The 24,360-nt window shown below is 39.2% G+C and overlaps 1 long non-coding RNA gene across 1 annotated transcript in view; it reads left to right on the forward strand.

The window, feature by feature from the left end:
- The window catches only part of LOC126295438 (uncharacterized), a 53,357-nt gene that overhangs the window by 20,977 nt on the left and 8,020 nt on the right, over positions 1-24,360 (forward strand). The window contains exon 4 of the long non-coding RNA XR_007552490.1: positions 12,168-12,363. This is a non-coding gene — a long non-coding RNA (uncharacterized LOC126295438). The remainder of the gene's footprint in view (positions 1-12,167; positions 12,364-24,360) is intronic.

Raw genomic sequence — 24,360 nt, forward strand, 5'->3', positions numbered from 1 at the left:
CGTCTTACATTTCATCGAACATATATGTTTTATGTATCAGACTCTTCAGAAAGATGTGTGCTACGAAATGAACATATTTTTGAAAATTCGATTTTTTTAAATTTTTGATGGCGTATCTCAAACGCTCGATGGAGTGAGCTGAGCTGGGGAAGGGGGGCCGTGCCACTATCTTAGTATTGCCCCGGTTCGGAAATAGTGTAGATCTGAGGCCGATGCGCAGAGCAGTCAAGAGTTATAGTGGGGAAGTGTGTAGTCTCCACATGACCCGTGTTTACAATTAGTGATTTTGCTGTTTCACCTTCGTTTACTGCTCTCACGTCAAATGAAAACAAAATGGATTTCTGTGCCCGGGAGTTATCAAGTGAATTAAAATACTTTCACATAATTACGGAAGGCTAATATTCATTGTTAATTTCAGATTTTATTTTATTTCCACTTTTCTGACAGCCATGCATAAATCGCCTTGTGGAACAATGAAGTTATTTTTGTCGGTTTGCTAAATAAATTTGGTTTTTATTGATCTTTTAAGCTGAGGCAGTCAATGTGTTTGAAACGAAGTGTTCAGCTCCACACTATTGGTTAATTTCAACTGCTCGCTGCATTTCAAGTGCACGTTTTCGTGTTCTAGCACATACGGAATTATGCCATAATAAAGAATAAAAGATGAGTTTATACAGTACTGGTACACCAGGAAAGTTTACATCCCAAAACCCAACTGAAAAGCTTAATATCAGGTCAAGGCCTACTTCATTGGGAATCCGGACATACGAATGTGCTCTTGCGGGAAAATATTGCGAATGGTGGTCCGAAAAGCATTGCTTTCAAAGTAAATTTCCTTTTCACAAGTTGAACTATGCGCAAGGACGTACAATGAATTTCTTAAATCAGAAAGCATTTGATGACAAGCCATTTAGAAGTATTCCAAGCCTAGAAGATCATACATGTCGTTATTATGAGCAAATTTATGTAGTGCTACAGGAAGCTCTCTCTTCTCTGCCGTAGCTAATTTATTTGTGGAAAGCTCTGAGGCCAAGTCACTGGACTCGGTTAAAAAATTTTAGTGGCACATTTTTGTGATACATCTTAAAGTGTAACACGCGCAAAAAGTATCAACATTATATGTGAAAACTTAGCTTCTCTTGCAGCTTATTAACCGTAGAGACCAATGTTGTATGAGAGGGCTTTTCTTTTAGCGACACTATGCATATTAATTTAAAACATTAACTTTTCCTGTTTGCTATCCGCACTACTTAACACTGGTGTTGCTATTAGCTGACTACATCACGTGTCTTGTGGTCGGAATATCCGCTGGCATCGACTGGCGGGATCTCGTGACATGAGCTATGACTGGCTTACAAAAGCGCATCGCAATCTCGATTCCAATGGTTCGGAAAGTAACATGTGGTGTTTGGTGGAATTCGAATTTACACTTCCGTAATACGAAAATATGCAGCGTACATGTTGCTGCACATCAAAAATCTTTCCAGGAGGAGATTTCTTCCCTGAGTTTAGTTTTCTAAAGTGCCGGGAAATTCTACGCCCATGTATAAAAACAAAGCCATTCAAAGGATTGATAAGTTTTACAGTTCCAATGGAAAATATACCGCCACTTAATAACATGGAAAAAGTGTTTTTTCATCTGGGAGAAAGTGTATTCCTAACTGGGAAATACAGGAATTTTTTTTCCTTGTCCCCGTATGATGATTGCGGATATTCTCAAAAAGAACAAAATGTGTGAGCTTCATACGTGTTTGACTTTTTTCCTTTTAGTATTGGTTGTTTTGTCCACAGCTCGTGGTCTCATGGTAGCATTCTTGCTTCCCGAGCACAGGGTCCCGGGTTCGATTTCCGGCGGGGTCAGAGATTTTAACATGCCTCGAGATAACTAGGTGTTGTTGTCATCATCATTCATCTCCATTACAGTCGGAGGACGGCAACAGCAAGCCACCTCCATTAGGACCTAACTTAGTACGGCAGTGCAGGTCTGCCACATCATTCCCCTACACTCTGTCAAGTAGCATGGGATTTCGGTTCCATTTCCATTGGTTATTTTGTTCATTATGACCTTATACTGTTTCCATTTCTATTGATCATTCGGTTTTGTAAAACTTTTTTAATAATGGCGTGTAGAAGCATGTAAACTGCAGTTATAATTTTTTATTTAAAGTGACATTGAGGAAACTTTTTGGAAATTTCTCTCTGTAATAATCTTGATTTGTCCATGTGCATTTTCATTCACTTCATCTTGTGTATTTGTTACAGATCCTATTAAATTCTAGCATTAGGTATGATCATATTGTTTATAGTCCCATCTATTAATTATACAAAAATATTAAAAAATGGCTTGTTAAATGTGATTTAAAGTTAGGTGGCATTGAGTGCTGCATGCAACTACTAATGTAACAATTTTCAGCATGCATGTCCAGAATTAAATGTGCAGTGATGAACAAATTATGCATCAACCACTCAGTATGTAGCTTATGTCATTAGAACAGTCACAGCAGCAACTACAATACGCTGCCCAGAATCCCTAAGTGTTCTAACCACTTGTACATAGACATGGGTAACTGTGATGATATGATGAGAATCTTGAGGAACCGTCAGTAGAGGTCATGGGTAGTATATACAGGATCGACCATTTTAATCCGTAATGGGGAGTAACTCGGGATACAAATGAGATACAGCAAAATGTTACATAAAAGTTGTAGGTAACAAAGAGGGTCACACATTGCTAATAATGGCTGTGACCTTGAATGTGGCTTTCAAGGAGATTTTATCGTACTTGGTGTGTTTTTTCTGTCTTGGCTCTCTGGGACGCTTCCATTGGGACAATTTGGCTTCGGTTTCAATGTCATAACCGTAAACACACATTTCGCCACCAGTTAAAAGTTTTTTGAACAAATTGGATCATCCAGAGTGATACCCATGCAATGGTTCTTCTGATCAAAATTGAGAAGTTTTGGAGCAAAGTTCGCTGACATGTCTCGTCCCAAAACATCTGAAAAAATTGCATGACGCAAGCCAACCAATATGCCAACATCCTCGGCAACTTCTCGTACGGTAATTCAACAATTTTCTGAACACTTTTCTTCACAGATTCGACTTTATCATTTGTCATTGAGGTACTGGGGCATCCAGAGAGATGTTAGTCATTGGCAGCTTCTCTGCCAACTTGGAAGAGCTTGTAGCACATGTAAACATTTTTTTTTACTTAAGAGCACACTCAACATATGCCACTGTCAACATTTCAAGTGTTATTGAGCACTTGATTCCATTTTTCACACAAAATTTGATGCAAATTCTTTGCTCCATGTTTTATAATAATTGAAAACTGCCAAGCACCCTAAAACACATTTAACCTCTCTCTCTGTCAAAAACGAAGTATGGTGTACACTTGATACTGTGAACATATGTTCGGGACATATGTACCAACATAACAAAAATAAAACATCAATAATCGCATGTTGTTGCCTGCGCAGTTCGTAAAGTCACCTTACTTTTTGGACAGCCGTACAGCAGCATGTCATCGACAAAGCTGGAAGTTACTAAAGTGCAGCAGACTGTTCGACAGAAAGTGCAATTGTTTAAGTTATGATGGTTCCCACCAGATCTGTTTCTCTCTCAAAAACATTTAAGCCAGTAACCGATAGTCTGAAAAGACTGTCACACTGTGGATGGAGTCAAAGGAAGGAGGAGGAGGAAAGATAATATATGCTCTTACTAACTTCATTAACGGTTACAGTACTCGTGCGTTAGAAAGAACAATAGGGTCAGCAAGATGAACCTGTGTTAGGGAAGCACCTAGTATGTTCAACTAATAATGCAGTACAAATTGGTGGCAATGAATTTGAAAGAACACCTGACTTGTTAGAGCTAATATTCTGAAAAACTTTGAATATCAAGAACTACTTCCTGAATCTGGTAAAAAGTATGCTCAGATAATACACAGGGCTAATGCAGGTAGCATCTCAAAATGACAAATGAGAGCCTCAGAGAGTAGAAAGTGCAAGAATATTAATTGAACCAGCATTAGCAGCATGGTGGTGGTAAAGGGGTTGAAGTTCAGCAAAAAGACTGAACAATCTACCTCTGGATTAGGTATATAATATTGACCCAAAAGAAATCACAACTTACAACATCAGCTACTGCTAGAAATACAGGCTACTTGAATGAAAGCATATCAATTGTATCAGAGGTTTGAGGAAGAATTATCAATGTGACGGTTGTTCATGAGCTCCACAGACCACATGTGAAACATCCCACCCAGACATGTCATAATACGAGGACGGGATGATTTATAGCAGGCTGATCTTATCGATATGTAAGACTACACACAATCAAATCAAACTTAAAAATGTGTGTCAGATACATATTCCAAATTAATTGGATCTCTACCTGTGAAAGCAAGGATGGGGAAGTAGGTTGTGGAAATTTTTGAACAACTGCTGTGGACTGTAGCAAATGGTGTCCTAATATCCATCAAAGACCAAGGAGGTGAATCTCACAATGGGCATTTCGGTGTGGCAGTGGAACAATATGGAATAAACCACTAATAGAAATTCTCTCATTTGAAGGTTAGTATTGTTGAATGGTTAAAGAGGACGGTCAAAAACAAGATGTGGAAGTAATTAAATCTTCAAATGTTGTACAGATGGGTAAAGATTCTACCACAAATCATAGGTGAATATAATCACTCTACGCATCATCGAATTAAGAAGAGACTTAGTGATGTTCCTGAGTGTGGGCTTCTAAATGCAGTACACAAACGTACTAAGATGGTGGATCAACGCAGGCGATTTGATACACATTTCAAAATACAAAACCATCTTTGACTGATTAAGACTCCTTGCAGCATCAGCTACTTACCAAGCTGGTCAATGGAGGTATTTAAAATTTCCAAAGTGCAGCACACAAACCCAAGAACTTAAATCTTGGAGAACAGTGAAGAAATTGCAGGGAATTTTTAGAAAGAGGAATTAATGAAAAGCTATGAACTGGACATATTACATTTAGAGCGTGTCATTAGATGTAAAGGCAACAAGGCAGTAATGAAATAGCTCAGCTTCCCATCAAAACACAACATTTGCGTGAAAGCTCAAAATTTGCTGTATGATAGGACACACAAGCCTCACACCATACAGTAGTATGAAATTAGTGCTAGGAAATTCATCAGCAGAGGTGTCGTTAGTATTCTTGAGAACCTACCAGCTGAACTTCATATCTCGAGATACAATGTTTCTGAGCCTCGGACAAAGCTGCAAAAGTGCCTGTCAGCTTGTTAGGTACTGAAAAACAAGAAGAAAAAAATCTATGCAATCTTTGAAACATAGTATCCATTAGCATTGCCGAAAAGTGTGTTGAAGCAGAAACAAGGAAGAACTAATATACGTTAAAATATCTACTATTCCACCAGTACCTAAAACATTGGTGGAATAATTCCATTTATGACCCCTACATTTGTTGGGCTCTCAGCCACTGGTTTGGTAGGAGCAGCAGCCACTGCCATAACTCAAGCAGTAAAGACTGTACAAAATGCAGAGAAGCAACTGTAGAAGACTAAGACATAATAGAACAATGGAGGCCATTGCTATCAGTAAATTTAAAACCATACAGGAAAGGACTTGGGCTGGAGATTAAAAAGAAGCCCATAGCAATACTACTATACAGAATGCTTATAACATAGTCTGCCTAAACTCGTGAGTAAACTCATAATCCCAAGGTTTCGCGGTGTGTTTATGCACAATACTTTGCCAATGACTATGTGGAAAGCCAAAGAAAGTGATTGTCAGTCTAGATGTTGTGATGGGAAGTGGAACTCACTGGGTTGTGCACGTTAAAGGGAAATGAAATACCATGTACTACTTTGAGTTATTCAGTTATTTGAGACCACCAGAAGAATTGTTGTTAGTTCAAGGACAAAATTTTTGTTGCTACCAAGACTTCAGTTCATATCTCTAGTCATATGTGTCTAATATTTTTCCTGATTGCATAAAAACAAGCAGTAGCATTTCATTGTCAGGTGAGGTTAAGATGTGATGTTGTACACCCTAACCTTACAGAACATTCGTCTATATGAAAAGCAAGCTGCTAGGTTGATGCGTTACTAACTCGTCAATAGGTTTTAAGTGAAATTTCTGAAATTTGATACAAATTAGAAAATATTCTATAATCAAGATAGCAGGCACTGGATGGTGGTTGCAACTGTATTGTCATCTGCAATATGTATGACTCAGCACAACAAAAAAATCAGTCACCAGTTCATGCCAAGTTCCGCAAGAAGCAGAATGCACAAGATATTAAAACAATCCTCAAATTTATTTAATCCTCAGATCCCGTGTCCTATTTGTGTAGGCAATACACCATTGTTACGACGAGCGACCAAATCATACAGTGTATGCCTTCCAAGAAAAATTCCACAAGGTGCAAGAAATGACCACAGCAGATATATCAGGGAAGTACTGTGTAATACGCAATGAAAAGCAAAGATAGAAAACAATGAGGGTTCGGTCATTAACATCGACTCCTCTGTTCCAGCCACATCCCTCCTAGAACACATCACATGAATTAAAAAAATGTAGGGAAGTGAAGAGGTTTAAAATACAATTGAAAGGCAGAAAATTTTTGAGAATGTACTATATTAAGGAAAGTTATGAGATTTTTTCATAGGATCTTTACAGGAGCGCAGCAGAATGACTAAAGTATCTTACCGAATGACACAAAATATGACCCTAACAAGATTATTCTAAATATTAGAAGGAAAAAAAATAACGGACCAACAAAATTATTCCAGCGTATACATTTATCTTACAGATAATGATTTATACAGCAAAATTAGAGTAAATTCAGAGCGAGTGCGCAGGTGCATTGTTTACAGAGTTATTGTATGAACAACTCGTACGAGCAAAATTCTGGTAGACACAACATAGAACAAGCTGCAAACTGAGGCAGCAATAAACTGCATCTAGGAAGAGGGGAAGGTGGGGTGATATCACCTGCTTCTTACGACACTGACAATTAGAGTGCATACATAAAACAATCTGTAAAAAGATTAGTGTAATGTGCAAATGTTAATACATCTAAAACACAAGCAATAAAAACCATAAAGGTTCAGTAGGATCACTTATAGGTGTCCTGAGGCATAAAGCACTGGAGCATAATGACAATAAGATTGAAGTCGAATTAGAAAGTGGTATATACTGTCAGTCAGTACAATATGTGCTCTGTCAGGGTGTATACGACGTGGGACAACCGGGAAAAACCCGGGAATTTTTAGAATTCCGGCATTTTTTGTTTTAGTTTTCAGTTAATTTTTGTTGTTTTGACTGGTAAGAAATAAAATTCAAACAAAGGATATTACTGTATCCCGCTACTGCACAATAACACTGCAGCAATAAAACATGAACGAGAGAATAAAACTAAAATAAAACTTAAGTTGCAGAGGAAATGCGCCATGTACAACAACAAAACACAGTGCTCATACAAGAATCTGCCATCAGCAAAATGTGTCAAAAGGCTTTAGGTAGACTATGCAATGCTTTATAACAACAAATTGCCTCCGATGAGGGTGACGTCACAACTGTTCACATTAGATTCGTGTGAGCAGTTGCATGCGGGCCCTTGCACATGCACAGTACTTTTTCCTGCTTCTGGTTACAAAAGTGTGGCTGTTAGCTGTATAAGCAGTAACAGCAAGATGCTACTTTGAATTATTTTACTGTCGTGCACAAGCTGCCATATTCACTGGGAGCAAACCGGGCTATCTGCCCCGGGCAGTTATTTCAGTCAAGCATTAATCGCCTTGCAGAACAGTGAAGTTGTTTTTGTCGTTTTGCTAAAGAAATGTGGTTTTTATTAACCTTTTCCGCTGATGCAGTCAATTTATTTGTAACTAAATGTTAAATTCCACACTATTGGCTAGTTTAAACTGTTCTCTGCATTTCAAAAGAGCATGTTTTCGTCTTCTTGCAAGTATGGCATATGCCATAATAAAGAACCAAAAATGAAATAATACAGTAGTGGAACACCAAGAAAATTTACAACGGAATCTGGGTGTACAAATGTGCACTTTAAACTGAATTATGGACGTTATTATAGTTCATGAAGTTCAGACGACCTTGGAATATCCTCTGATGTCTTGTTTGTTTTATGACATAACGTAAGATCTTTTAATGTTTTACACGTACAAACACACGGGGTTCCTGCGTCATCGTAGGTGCACAAGCGCTGTGACACCTGTTATCTGGCGCTCTCTGGCAGCTGCTGAAACGAACCTATTTCTAACAGGACACGGGAAAATATTGCGAATGATTGATTGAAAATTGCTACTTTCAAAGTAAATTTCCTTTTACGCAAGATGAACTATGTGCGATGAATTTCTTTAATCATAGAGTGTTTGACTCTCAATTAAAAATCAACTCTTTGAGGATGACCATTTAGAAAAATTTCGAGCCCTGAAGATCAGACATTTATGTCGTTACTAAAAATTTTACTGGCACATTTGTGTGATGTATCTTGAAGTGTAAAACGCGTGTAGAAGATCAACGTTGTACGTGAAAATTTAACTTCTCTTGCAGCTTATTAATTGTTGATACCAATATTGTATGTGAAAGCTTTTCTTTTCTTTTAGCAACACTATGTATATTAATTTAAACCATTGACTTTTCCTATTTGTGTGTACGCTCTACTTAACAGTGACAATGCTATTGGCTGACTACATGACGTGTCCTATGCTTTGAATATCCACTGTATCGGCTGGCGAGATCATGTGAGATGAGCTACGACTGGCTTACAAAAGTGCATTGTAATCTCGATAAACTGATAAATTTTACAGTTCCGAGGAAAAGGATACTGTTACTTAATATGGAAAAAGTGTATTTTCACCTGGGAGAAAGTGTATTTTTAATCGGAAAATCTGGGAAATTTTTTTCTTTGTCCACGTGTACACCCTGTCTGTGTAAAAACATGACAGCTTCGTAACAGAGTAGTCCGTACAATGTATACACACATGTTTTTGCTACTGTGGGCCCACATTATAAAATTTCAGAGGTTCCCAGCAATACAGTACACCTCCCAGTGACTGTTCAGACATTAGACCATCTCGGGCTGAATACCGTGGATCAGGACGCAAATCTAGACGACTTTTGGGGTGAGGAAATCGTAATATATCTTCATCTGAAGCAGCATTATGGATGTAAAATAAAAATGAACATACACAGTCATCAGGAGACTGCTTTGCAGTGGAAGCAGAATGTGATAATGTGCAACAACTGTGAAAATCCACTGGACTGAAACCTCAGTGATATCACAGCTCTAGTTCAGTATGATGAGATATCGTAAGCCAGGAATATTTTTCCCACAAGCTGTTTACCTCGGCAATGTTTAATAATAATTGTGACATATGAATTGATATTAAACTTCATAATGGCTTAACACTTCCAAGCAGGAGCTTCCTTTATTTGGAAGGGGTATGTAGGCCTAAAAAGACATCACACGTCACACACAATGCACTCGCCTTTCTGATTCAGTAAATAAACTATGGACTTAACTATGTTGAAATAGAATGCACGAATGCACTGAAGTCACAAAGACTCAGAAACATGTCTGTGCATTAACATCGTATCTGAATGCCCTGTAAAGTGCTGGATGTTTCATAGATGGATTGAGAAATACCTCAGTGTGTTCATTCTTCTCTAAATGTTAATGGGATTCTTTGAAGACAATAATCGTGTTACTGTGAACACTTAAACAGGAGCTGATTCTTCTGATAATAACTTGAATTGTTTGGATGGACAAGAACTGCATAAATTGTGCTGCATAAATTGATATGGAAAGTACCACGTATCATTCTGAGACAAAAAGAATCTGAAACTTTCATGTTTACTGAATTCTGGACTCCAGCTGCCATTCACCTGACATTCATGGGAGCTGTTTGAATATCTAATCCTTCTACAGTCATCTTGCGAAGCATCAGCAATTAAGACTTCTTTTCGGCTAGAAACTCTTTGCTTTGCTTTTCTAGCCTTGCGGACATAATGATGATAGATTGTTAAAAGCAACGTGAGGCTGTGAAATCTGGAACTGTGGACATATATACTGATCTTGAATCGTTACAGAACATCCGTGCAGCCATTGCAGTCTATACTTATATTACTATATGACAGTCTCATAAACTCGCGGCTAAGAGAAATTGTATAGTATAAATGTGGTGAGCATTTTACAATCGTGTCTCAGTGCATACATGCACACAAGTGCACAAGATCTTTAAAACGATTGTGAACTATTTGTGTATAAAGGTGTTACTTTCATCACACTCTCCAGCATTGGACAATTATTAACTATGTCTTCCACAATCATTGCTTCATCCAAACCATTTAGCTCAGTGAGATTTGCTAACACTTGCAAAGTGCAGGCATGGTTGACATGATTTTACCTCACATGGTTGATGAAGGGATGGTGTTTGAAGATGTGGTGTCATTGCTTCGAATATACAGGGTGTATAAAAAAGAGTGATTAGATTTAAAGAAAATCATAACTATTATGCTATTTGTGGTATGTGGATGAATAACATATTGTTGGAAAGAGTAAACTCTAGAGTTTCACATGGTTCCTGCTAGGTAGCAACAGTGTGCACCCACTTCACTTCTAGTAAAAATGCTGTTGGGACAACAGAAAGTGTTTTGTGTTCCATGTTTTGCACAGTTTGGGTCAATAATAACTGCTCAGTGTGACTTTCATACTAGGTATGGTGTGAATCCTCCTACAGCTTAGAGCATTAAACAGTGGCATGAAAAATTCAGCAGGCTGTCCCCGAGTGCTCTGACACAGACATCGAACACATCTGCCATAGCTTCACAGGGAGTCCTCAGAAATCTGTTCATCATGCAGCTCGACAGCTCAACATGACCCCCCCCCCCCCCCCCCCCCCAATGTCTGCCGTGTGGTGCGTCGACTTTTACACATTCAACCACACAAAATTCAGCTGCTGCAAACTCTTCATGAAGGTGACAAACAACAATGTGTGGTGTTGTGTAGTTTACTTCTTGGCAAGATGGAGGATGAGAGTTTTCTTCCATGCGCAGTGTTTAGTGATAAAGCAACATTCCATTTAAATGTGAGAATATGAGCTACAGAACAACATGAGAGGGAGTCTCCAAAATTTAGTGTGTTTCGTGCAGTTTCTCAGGAAAAGGTGTATGGTCAATTTTGCTTTGCCAAGAACAGTTACAGGATCTCAATATGCTTGAGAACTTTCTTTTCCCACAGTTGGAGACTGATTCAAATGACTGCATTTACCAACAGGATGGGGCACTGCCACACTGGTCTCTGGAAGTGTGGGAATTTTTAAATCAAAGGATTATTGAACGATGGATCAGTTGCACTGGACCAAATGATTCAGCCTTACATTAGTGTCCTCCAAGATCACCGGACCTGACTGCATGTGATTTTCTTGTGAGGGTTTATAAAAGACTCTGTTCGTGCCTCCGTTACCAACAACAGTGAACTGAGACATCGTACAATAGCAACTGTGGAAGCTGCAACTCAAGACATGCTTGCTGCAGTGTGGAAGCAATATAAATACCGTGTTGACATGTGCCATGTATCTTAAGGGGGGCATAGTGAACCCATGTGAAAAGGTATGGGGAGAGAGAGAGAAAACTTTGAGTGTCCCATTCATCAAAAAACAGAATTCATTGTATATGTTTATTAGTTTCATAAATATAGGTGTGCCAAATTGGATGATTCTTTTTGACACACCTTGTGTAATCGTACACACAGTGCAGTTTGTCAAAGAAATTTATAAAAGCGTGTGTATTGACAATCTGGAAGCACAAGGATGACCTGCCCTCAATCATCATTTTAGTCTGATCAGCATCATCAGTGAACCCATTTGCACAAGCTAATAGGTGATGCTGTTAATCACGCTCATTTCGCTGACACTGACAGCTTGGTTCAGAGCATAACATTACCGGCTCACCACTCATCGATTCACAAGAAGGTAGTTGTGATCTAGATTCTTTAATACATGATGGAGATTAACAGATCTCAGCCCTAAGTTCTTGTGGTTTCAGTCCAATGTTGGATAGCAATTCACATAAGTAGTATTATTTCTACAGGTTATTTTGTTTTCCACACTTGTATGTGATACTTACTATGTGTCTTTGTTACAGATGTGGTTCATGGAGACACTGTGTGAGACAAATGCTGAATTGGACTATAAAATATCGGAATCAGCATAAGAAATGATGAAGGCGATGAGTAGATGAGATGACTCACTCTCGGTGAACCACAACGTTTTTGCTGTTTTCATCCGTTGGAGAATCAGCGGATTTTATACTGAGAACAAAACTTGCTCGGATAGTCAAGGTAACTCTATTTTCTTTTCTCTGTTTTCTATTATTTTATAAAACATGCACACTCAAGTGCCAAAGAAACTGGTATAGGCATGCGTATTTAAATAAGGAGATACGTAAATGGGCAGAATATGGCCCTGGGGTGGGCAACGCTTATATAAGATAAGTGTCTGGTGCAGTTGTTAGATCGGTTACTGCTGCTACAATGGCAGGTTATCAAGATGTAAATTAGTTTGAATGTGGTGTTACAGTCGGTGCACGAGCGATTGGACACAGCATTTCTGAGATAGCTATGAACTCTAGACTTTGCTGCGGCCGGAAGAAGATCTCGTGGGAACGGGTCCGATGACTGAAGGGAATTGTTTAACATCACACTAGTGCAACCCTTCTACAAATTGCTGCAGATTTCAAAGCTAGGCAATCAAGAAGTGTCAACTTGAGAACCATTAAACCATTATCAATATGGGCTTTCAGAGCTGAAGGCCCACTCACGTACTCTTGATAACCACAATACAAAGCTTTATGCCTTACCTGGGCCCATCAACACTGTCATTGGACTGTTGATGATTGGGAACATATTGCCTGGTTGGATGAGTCTCATTCCAAATTGTATAGAGCTCATGGACATGTACGGGTATGGAAACAACCTCATGAATCCATGGACTGTGCATGTCAGTAGGGGTCTGTTTAAGCTGGTGGAGGCTCTGTAATGGTGTGGGAGTGTGATTTGGGATCCCTGATACATCTAGATACATGTCAGACAAGTGACACATACGTAAGCATCATGTCTGATCACCTGTGCCCATTCATGACCAGCATGTATTCCGACAAACTTGGGCAATCCCAGCAGGACAATGTGATGCCCCACACATCCAGAATTGCTTCAGAGTGGCTCCAGGGACATTCCTCTGAGGTTTCAACATTTCCACTGGCCACCATACTTCCCAGACATGAACATTATTGAACATATCTAGGATGTCTTGCAACGTGCCGTTGGGCTGCCTTGCAACGTGCTGTTCAGAAGAGATCTCCAGTCACTCATACTCTTATGGATTTATGGATTCAGACTGTTGCACTCTATGTGCGGGCTTTCCCCAGTTATCTCCCCCTGCAGTGTGTGATGTACACAATATGCAATGTACTGACCTCATACGCAATATGCATATGGTGCGAAAATTATGTCCACTTGTCCAAGCCATGTCATCACTTGTGAAAGAAGGGAAGAGGAGATTCCAGTAAATCATTAATTGTAATTGTCAGAAGTTGGACCATCTTTTGTCATCTGTATTAACTACCCATAAAGAACCTCCTGTATAAAACCAATAGAAACTCTACTATTTTTTATTGTTTATTGCTTCTGTTATAAACATATAACATCTCAATTATACATAGCAGTATACTGGATATCATATATGTATCTTTTTCTATAAAAGATTCTAGTTATCTGCATACAGTGGCGACCGCTGAGGCATTTAATTGGTGGTGCGAGGGGGAAAAAAAAACTTTGTTTGGTAGCATCGAGCATCGAACATCGAACATATTATGAAATTTTATCGATGATTTGTATGTTTCATAAGATACATCAAACAAAAAGTATAGAGATGGGAATATAATATAGGGAAACAGAGGTAAACACCTATTACCACAGTGCCCTTCTTATACACAGTAAGAGATTGATTTATTCCTGGGGAACATGATAGCAAGTAATTGTATGATAAAGAGGGGGGGGGGGGCATGTCTGCATGAGATATAAAACATAACACTAACTCCAAAAACCTCTCTCACACACACAAGTGCACACACATGCACACATATCAACGGCACAATTCTTCACTCTTCACAGGGTATGTTTGATTACTTTTACATGGCAGTCATAAGGAGGGCATGTTTTGATGTATAGCCGTGTAAGATACCGGTGGAGAAAAGGCCTGACCTACCATGTAAGGGCACCACCAACCTCAGATAACAACTGCGCTCCAGCTGTTACCAAATGACTTGTCTTGCTCTGTCCCAGGTTTCGAATATGTCTCTCACCACATCAGATGCAATCAGCTATCCATATGTACATTATTACATCGATGTGCCTTCCGAGGAGCACAGAAAACAGACGTAGGGTGCCAGCCCTGTGAGAGGGGAGGGGTGGCTTGTCGCACCACTCAGCTCTTCTCTCCTCAACTGCCAGAACTTCTTGTTTATTTGTTTTCGTTCGTGGTGGACTGCCAGAAAAGTATCCGCTACAACATGAGTGCCAGTACGAGAAATAATAGAGCATGTATAAATTATTTGAACTTGTAGTCTGGATTTTGTGAAGCAAATTTAATCAAATTACCAACAGTTAAAACTAAAAGCATTTTACTCGCCAAAAACAGCAACTCCATGACTTAGGGAAGACAGTTTCAAAATAATTAATAGGGATAGTATTGTAAATCGATTTGTCACTCCTTCTCGTTGGAAAATAAATCTGTCATTTCAGATTGAAATGTTAAATTTTACACGTGAATGACTTTTGACAGGATAGCATCCCTGAGGCACTCAGTCATTCTTCTTTTATGGTGTTTCGTAGGAATGTTTTAATTCTCTTGAGCATTGAAAAGCACTGCTCAGCTTACGATGTCGAAATAGGCGTCGTGATTAGTTCATCCTCTAGAATTGGTGAAAGAAACACAACTGCTCTTTACTCAGGCCTAGCATAGAAGACTTGAAGCTCACCTTTCAATGTTTTTCTCTCTCTCTCTCTCTCTCTCTCTCTCTCTCTCTCTCTCTCTCTCTCTCCAGAAATGTAGCGGAGAGCGGGGAAATGCCGTGCACGTTAGCCATTTTCCAAATATTTCGTATTTTTCGAACTCAATTGAAATGCTGAACACCTTTTTTTTGGGCAAGAAATCAATGCCCTCCACATTTGACTTCATAATTGCTATATTAAATCGATTTATGTTCCTACAACAATTTTACAAAAGTATTACGTTACACGGTATTACCCCGAGGGGTGGGGTAATACTGTGCAATAATATATCTTATGATACAGCATAGCACATAAAATGACAAAAACTCTGTAAAAATAAATCAAATTAAGAAATTCGAAATTCAGAATTTATTTAGAATTGAAAAACATAAATTTTACAACTTACTAAAGTTTCTAAAGACAGAAAATCCTTTTACTGGTAAAACAAAATTATTGGATTATGGTGTCAACTTGTCTCTGAACACATTTATCCCATGTTTTAATGGCAGTAGTCGCAAATATAGTTTTGAGCTGTGCCACGTGCACTACTCTCTGAATGAATGAACCCATCCACTGCAAATCGCACATCGAAACCACAGCTCCCTGTTTTTCTCAAGCTCTCCGCAAAGCGTGCAAACAGAGTTGTCGCCCCTAAAAGTTCCATTCTGGCTCGTAGGCTTAACACTAGTTTCTCCGAAAGGGTCAACATCATCCATCTTGTCGTCACTACAAAGTTTGTGCAGTGGCAGGTCCAAATCATCATCCGATGAAGAATCAAAAGAAAAATTCTGTTGACATTTCTTTGTTTCAAATTTTTGAGATCTTATCTTTGAAGCAAACTTTCTGAACTTGCTTTTTCCCTTAAGCTTTAGCACTGATGTTCTTTCTCTATTTATTAATTTTGCTTTTTTGCTCTGTGCTGCTTTTCTTCCAAATATATAATTAATGAAAATACCAAAAGAAATTACCATATGGGGCAATGCCGTTCACCATGTGGCAATAACGTGCATCGGGCACAGTATTGCTCCGAGACAACATGACTCGCCATTGTAAATTCTAACCCAACAATCACGAAATTTAACGTCTGACATTTGATGATTAAAAGATGATCAATAAATGCGTAATTAAACAGAGCTATTTTAAATATTGTTGCTATTGACATATTTCGCTCACCTCTAGACTTATCTTCAGATTTTATACGAAAGTAGTCGAAATCAGTTGAAACCGATTGTCGGAGACGTCTGCGTCGTTGAACAATATACACCCCTCTGAATCTGATTATGGTTACTTCCGCTATGTGGCAGCACCATGCAGTGCTCTTTGCGCTCTCTGGGAAACTGGATAAAGCGGTGCACGGTAGGCAACTACGCCGCTGTATGGCATTGCCCCGCTCTCCCCTATATGTGTCTTTAGTTTGAAGGTATTTTTCTGAAAAATCTGTGATGTATTTATCAAACTGATTTACATCAGATAAGTTGGCTGCAATGAATTGTCCAGTGAACTAAAAATGTTATTTTATTTCAGAAAGGACGGCATCGCACACTTCCAAAGCTCGCTCTTCTTCTTTCCCCACGTTTTCACTCAACACAATGCAAAACTATAATCTATTGAAATTCGCAAGATACATCTGTGCTTTCATCTGTGATTATTGCAACATAATCTGTACATTTTATTTCCTTACAAACTCCATCATGATAAAATGCCAGTATGCATTGCAGTAGTTCATTCTGAACAGTCTTCGAAATGCCTTTGAATGCTGATGCTTGAATGAGTTGAGTTTGAAGATCTTTATCCAGTTCCAAGCTGAACTGAATTAGCTTGCAAAAAAGAAACCTTATTTTGAGAAGCAGTTCCAAAGCACCCCAAAACCAAATATAATTTACAATCAAATTAAACAAAGGAAAATCCAGGACGGAATGTAACAACACCAGAGAAGGAAAGTTGCTACTCACCATATAGTGGAGATGCCGAGTCACAATAGGCTCAATAGAAATATTCACACAATTAAAGCTTTCGGCCATTAAGGCCTTTGTCAGCAGTACACACACACACACACACACACACACACACACACACACACACACACACACAAATGCAACTTGCACACACATCTGCAGTCTCGGAGCTGAGACCAATTACAATTAAATTAAATATACAGGGTGTCCCATTTATCTTGACCTTTATTAATAACTGTTTGACCAGGTGCAAATTACAAAATGTTTCAAGCAAATGTTCTTCAGCTGTCAGGGGGACATCAATTAGCATGATTGCCTTCGTTCTACTTTGTTTTTTACAAAGAAATGAACAGTGGTAAGACTTTTTTAAATGGCACCCTGTATTTTTTTATTCAGGAATTCATTTCCTCTCCTAAAGACCCATTCAAAAGTGTATCACAGTTTAGTGGAGGTACTGGGGGTAAAGGAACACATCCACATGCTGACATTGACAGAGGACAAAAGTAAACATAAGTATAGTGCACATCCGTCATTCCATCAACTATCGTCAGTTGAAGAGTTGTGTGAGTAGAATGTACACCAATGAAGAGAAGCTAGAAATGCTACTCTTCTATGGGGAATGTAAGTTAGCAGAACAGTAATTGCAATTCTGTTTTCTAATGTAAAGGTACATTTAGTACAGTAGTTTAGTCCTTTTAAATACTGTTGTGTAGAGTAGGCATACAGTAAAGGCTGTCCTTTCTACAAACTGCAGCGACATAACATTTCTTTTGTTGTTGTTGTTGTTGTTGTTGTTGTTGAAGGTAGGCGAAATGCTATGCAGGCAGTGGAACAGTACAGAGAGCGATATCCTGACAAGAACCCACATTCCCGATGGGTGTTTTCTGCGATGCTTCAGAAAATGGGAAGTGTCAACCTACAACAAGGCAATCGCCGTAGCACTCGCACAGACGAAGCTGCCGAAGCTACTGTTCTTGCTTCCGTTGCTATGAATCCACATGTGAGCACACGGCAGCTTGAACACGAGATTGGCATTCCTAAAACTGGTGTACTTCGTATTCTTACTCGTCACCCATTCCATCCTCCCCGTGTACGCCTACATCAAGAATTGCACGGGAATGATTTCCAGAATCGTGTTCATTTCTGTCAGTGGGCACAACAGCAAATCCTAACCAACCCCAACTTCTTCTCCAGTTTTCTATTTACCAATGAATGTTCCTTCTCAAATAAAGGACAGATAAATACGAGGAACATGCATTATTGGTCCAGCGACAACTCACGATGGCATAGACAGATGGAACATCAGCATCAATGGAGAGTTAACGTCTGGTGCGGGATGTTTGGTACTACAATTAATGGCCTTTATTTCATCAATGGTAGTCTAAACAGCACAGCGTATGCCAACTTCCTCAGACGAGTTCTTCCTCCTCTTCTGGATGAAGTGCCGCTAAGAACCAGAATTCTTATGTGATATCAACACGATGGATGTCCAGCACACAATGCCTTGCGTGTGCATCGTGTTTTGAGCTGAAGGTATCCTGCCAGATGGATTGTTCGAGGAGGTATAGTTACTTCATCTGTTAGGTGTCCTGATTTAAATCCTCTGGACTTTTTTTTTATGAGGGTGCATTAAAGACGTCTGTCAGGACATTCCAACAACTCCAGAGGAAATGCAGGAATGTTTCGTGCTTGCCTGTAATTCTCTTCAGCAGGCAACACTGGAAGCAGTAAATAATTCTTTCATTCAACGAGTGCACCAGTGTATTGGTGTCCAAGGTCACCACTTTGAGCACCTTTGAATGCTCTACTCCTGGGCAGTGGTACAGAAGTGTCGGTCAGTTTTGTGTCATGTTTTCTTTGTCTTTAATTTGTTTTCTGACAACTCCTGCAAGTGGAAGAGTTTTTGAACCCGAGCTTAGTCATTGTTGTGTTGTGTTATGTTATTAACAACATTGTTTTTCAGTGAATGGTACACTGTGATACATTTATGAACAGTACTTTAGGATAGGAAATGAATGATTGAATAAAAAATACAGGGTGCCATTTAAAAAAGTCATACCGCTGTCCACATTTTTGTAAAATAACAAAGCTACAATGAAGGCAATCGTGTTGATCGATGTCTCCCTGAAAGCTAAAGAACATTTGTTTGAGACATTTTGTAATTTGCATCTGGACAACCTAAATGGTACACCCTGTATATCTATTCTTTTCTAAATGTTTGTTGTGGCTGTCAGTTGTTTGTTTATATTGCAAATCTTATTTCTGCTGAATGTTGGTTTTGCCTAGAAATGAAAGACTAAGCAAGTTATTCACTTGTCACTTTGACATTTCATGTACTTTCGTTTTAAACCATGTGCACCCAACATAAGTTTCTGGCCTTATACCAATGAACATCTCCCACAAATAATGCACAAGGAATACAAAAAATAGCGTTGCTTTCTTCACAGCCTAAAATTTCTGGATCGAACTTATGGCATAGATTTTGTTTGTTTGCTGCTACAGATTTGGGAGTTGTCTACCTGGTGTTCTTTATCTGAGAGTCCTATCACTAAATGACATTTTTAACAACTCATTTAATTTGTTCGTGTTTGCTATTTTCACAGTCAACTGAATTTTCCCTTACAGATGACACTGCGCAGACCCTATATACGGTCAGTTATGCGATCTTGCAATAACTAAAACGTGTTTGTGCAGAACTGTATTACACAAACGTAACGAGTATTAACAGAAATACTCCTATGTTTGGAAAACAGATGCTCCACATGCAGCAAATACATTAGGTTTTTTGTTCTGTAACAATAGCGCTACTGTTCTGGATATACCAATATTGAAATAATGCCTCTTAGTTTCAAAATCTAAGGGCATAATTGTATTCAAATTATGTATAGCTATTTATAATGATGTTTAAGTGTATTATTTCTGTATTCGATTTAATTAATGCTAATGCATTCCTAAATGCTAATTAATGCTTAAGTTGCAGAAGGATTGTAAAACTGGATTACAAGAAATGTGCACCCCAATGTATTTTGACATGATCGTTAGATGGAAGATCGTACTTCTATAGGTTGTGCTCTTCACTGCTCTCTGGTGGAAGGAACATAAAGGTCTGAGTCAGACTAGCTGTAGCTTTACTTCTGCCATCAGAAGCACATAGAAACCAATGGCCGAGCCTTTCACACGGAGCTTATGAGGACAGACGAAAATCTGCACTTCGCTCCAAGATTCAGAAAACTACCGCGTGAGCGCACATGGCAAAACGCTCCTCTTCAAATCAGAAAATACGTACTCAGAAACAACTTTATATGAGCAGTTTGCATAGATTTCCTTTTCTTTCTTTTTTATACAAATGGTGCCACGGCGCAGCAGCACTACCTCAGAAGCCCCTCCGGTCAGCATAGCAACTTGGAATCCTATAGTCTTGCTTTCACAAACAAAGATACAATGTAGTTATTTAATAATATAGAATAGTAAGAGGTACAGAATGTAGAATAGTGGAAGGTGAAGGAATACCTTCGGAGAAAATCAACAAAGAAATACCAAATCCATTAACTTGGCCTTCTGACAGATGTTATTCCACCAGATTTGCAAAGTGTGCAAATTCTTGTGGGGATATACTGTATTTACTTGAATCTAAGCTGCACCTGAAAAATAAGACTCAAAATCAAGGAAAAAAAATTTTCCCGAATGTAAGCTGCACCTGATATTTGTGACTCGAAATTCAAGGGGGGAGGAACATTTTAGACCGCACCTCCAAATTGAAACAAAGTTGGTCCGTTGTAACATGAGACACAATTTAGGTAGAATGGATGAAGATACAGCTACAGTAGTTTGGTTCGAGTCATTGCTGTGTGTGTCGGACGCTTCGTCCGTGTGTATATGGGCACCCTTCCTTTTTCGCGTGCTTCATCTGGTTTGAATCGATTTATTTTACTTTGATCTCATCTCTTTGTTACAGGTGTTAAGTCACTCTAAGCTGAAACTGCATTATTGTACTGTGTCGTGCATTGTTCGTCGCATTCTGAAAATGAGTGTGTACGACCTGACACCGGTCACGGCATGGCTCGCTTTTGTGCCCGCTACTGCCACTTACAATAAGAAAAGAGAGGAATTGTCTCATTAGTGAAACAATGACAAGAGGCTGCTATTTGTTGTTACTTACACTGCTGCTTTCTTTGATAATGATCAACAAGAACCAAATAATAGACTGCATATGATAGATGATGTTTTGAACGAGAGTTCAGTGAAAAATTTTCTCCGTTTGAAAATCTTTGCAGACGCTTCTTTAGTACATTACATTCTGCACAGGAATTAGTCGTCGTAGACTTAAAAATATAGTCAGTTGCCGTGCTTCATTTCTGACTGTATCACTATTCAGCGTAAGAATAATACGAATATAAACATGACATTATATGTATATCCTTCTGCATTTGCTGTTGTCTCACTCTAGTTTCGTGTTGTCTCACTCTAGTTTCGTAGTTTATTAAGCGGACAGGATTTAAATGAGATAGCAGCAAACACGAAAGAATACATGGCATCGTGTTTACATTCTTCTGCCTTTTCTTTTAATTTATTTACTGACACAGAGGTTTTGGTGCCAGTATTTATCTTTGTGCCTGTGTAGCACTACATATATTTAACGGCAGAAGTCGGTTGTGGCGTCACCTACCAACATTTTTGAGAACTTCCGCTTACTTTGCACTCAATTCTAAGCCGCAGGTGGGTTTTTGGATCACAAACACTGGGAAAAAAGTGCGGCTTAGATTCGAGTAAATACGGTACATTGTACAGACCCTTTTTCTGGCCTGTATCTGGATCAACCAGGAGCAGTGCTTTAGTATATGATATTCCTACCATCTTAAAAGGTGCCCAATACTGTGGAAAGAACTTAGTATTCTTTATTTGAGTTGGAACTATGAGAGACATCTTTTACTAAAGCCAAGGCACCCCTGAAACCAAAGCATCCCCCAATTTCTTTATTTCATTTCTATGGTCTACAGTATCTCCCAAAGAATTGGTTTTAACAATTGTAGATTCAACCATACCCTGTACTTTCACAGTACAAACTCCTGTAATCTCTCTTCCAAACTAGCTGAGATTGTTTGGGGTCTCAAAATTTCATTCCATAATTTTCCCTGCTCTAATATTTGAGCCCACTCCTCTGTACCTGAGATTTTGTTGTCTAAGGTTTGTACTTTATCATGAACTTCTTTCAAATGACCATGTACTTTATTCCACAAGAAATAGCACTCTGATGTGATGTCTGTGTGTCTTCTTTGCTAAGCAAATGAAAGTAATGACATCTTAAACTTTTTAAATCCTGTCTTCCTCAGTTGCGTGTAATATTACGATATATTGATAATTTTTACTTATGGACCATCTGACAGCAACTGAATAAAACACAATTTTAATGCCATACCCGTTTCGCCTTTATTTTCTGCAAGGCATCATCAGTGGCAGGTTGCGTGGACAATTTCTTACATATTACACTCCTTTTGCATTTTTGGTGTTGTTCTTCTTATGAATGCCAATTTGCAGTTTTTTTTTCCCCCCACATTCCACAGCATTATGAACTGAACGCTTCAGTGTTTTGGTTTCTGTTGCCAGCTGTCAAATTTGATAGCAAAGAATTCCTGGACGGTGTCATTGGTGACGAATTGACAGTTCACCTAAGTGAAAGTGTGACTGCTAGAATAGCTCGATCAAAGTGAGGTAGGCATAGTTACCCTACAGGAAATGGAATGAAATGGGCACACAGTGCTTGATATGGGAAGCTGGATAATTATCTGCCACAGTCCAGAGAGCAACTGTGAATTTGGTACAGGTTCACAGTAAGACAAAAATTTAAACATACAGTGGGTGGATTTACTGGAATAACATCTAGAATCTCGCAAATGAGACTAAAGGCCCGATTCGCGAACTATTCGTTGATCGGCGTACGGACACCTTCAGCGAGAACCTTGAATGAGCCTATGATGTATAATCTATGCATGATGTTAAATACGGAAGACCTCAATGCACAGATTGGAAAAGAAGATCATTATTGTTGAGCAATAGAAAAGCATAGCCTCCATGAATACACATATGATAAAAGACAGAGTTGTTCAGTTTGCACTACCGCATAACATGACTGCAGGTAGCACTGTTGTTCCCACACAAGAAGATTGATAAAGCAATATGGTCTAGCCCTGATCAGCACACCCTCAACCAAAACGATCACGTGATTGACAACAGGCATTTGGCAAACTCACTACAGAGGAGTGGCCAATTGCGAAACTAAGAGCTCGAATATCTAATGCAAGAAAACTGAAATGAACACCTCAAAGAAAGTATAGGACATCAAAGCTAAGAAATAAAGACTACTGAAACATATCTGAGAAGGTTTTGAGATTCTTGTACCATACACTCTCGTAGTCCGATTCACAAATGACTGCGGACTGCACATGTCGAGGCACAGACGGGAATGGCATTGCTGACGATTCTAATCGACAATTGGGATACACACACGGTTTCCGCTCGAAGGAAGCGTATATCCTGCAAGTTATGTCTCTCGCTTGCTTATACAGAATTTATCACTTACCCACCACCATCGGCGATGACAACTTGGAACAGTGAAATATAAATGCACTAAACAAATCACTACGATCATGTTTAATGCTCGCATTACGTATGGCATTCAGAGCAGAATGCTTAGAACACTACTGAACTCTGATTGGCTCTCGGAGTATGCACGACGTAGGTGTGCAGAACAATCCTAAACTTGACTGCCATTGTTCGCGAGTCCAACTATAGTGCAAGTGGTACTCTGGATCAGGAGTGGAGTGCTTGCAGGGATTCCATCATTAAGGCAGCAGAACAACTGCTAGGGAAAGAAGGAAAACAGTCAAGGAATTCCTGGTGTCTACATCTACATCTACATCCATACTCCGCAAGCCACCTGATGGTGTGTGGCAGAGGGTACCCTGAGTACCTCTATCGGTTCTCCCTTCTATTCCAGTCTCGTATTGTTTGTGGAAAGGAGGATTGTCGGCATGCCTCTGTGTGGGCTCTAATCTCTCTGATTTTATCCTCAACGATCTCTTCGCGAGATATATGTAGGAGGGAGCAATATACTGCTTGACTCTTCGGTGAAGGTTTGTTCTCGGAACTAAAGCCCGTACCGAGCTACTGAGCATCTCTCCTGCAGTCTTCCACTGGAGTTTATCTATCATCTCCGTAACGCTTTCGTGATTACTAAATGATCCTGTAACGAAGCGCGCTGCTCTCCGTTGGATCTTCTCTATCTCTTCTATCGACCCTATCTGGTGCAGATCGCAAACTGCTGAGCAGTATTCAA

Source organism: Schistocerca gregaria, chromosome 11 (assembly GCF_023897955.1).
Source record: "Schistocerca gregaria isolate iqSchGreg1 chromosome 11, iqSchGreg1.2, whole genome shotgun sequence".
NCBI classification, from domain to species: Eukaryota; Metazoa; Arthropoda; class Insecta; order Orthoptera; family Acrididae; genus Schistocerca; species Schistocerca gregaria.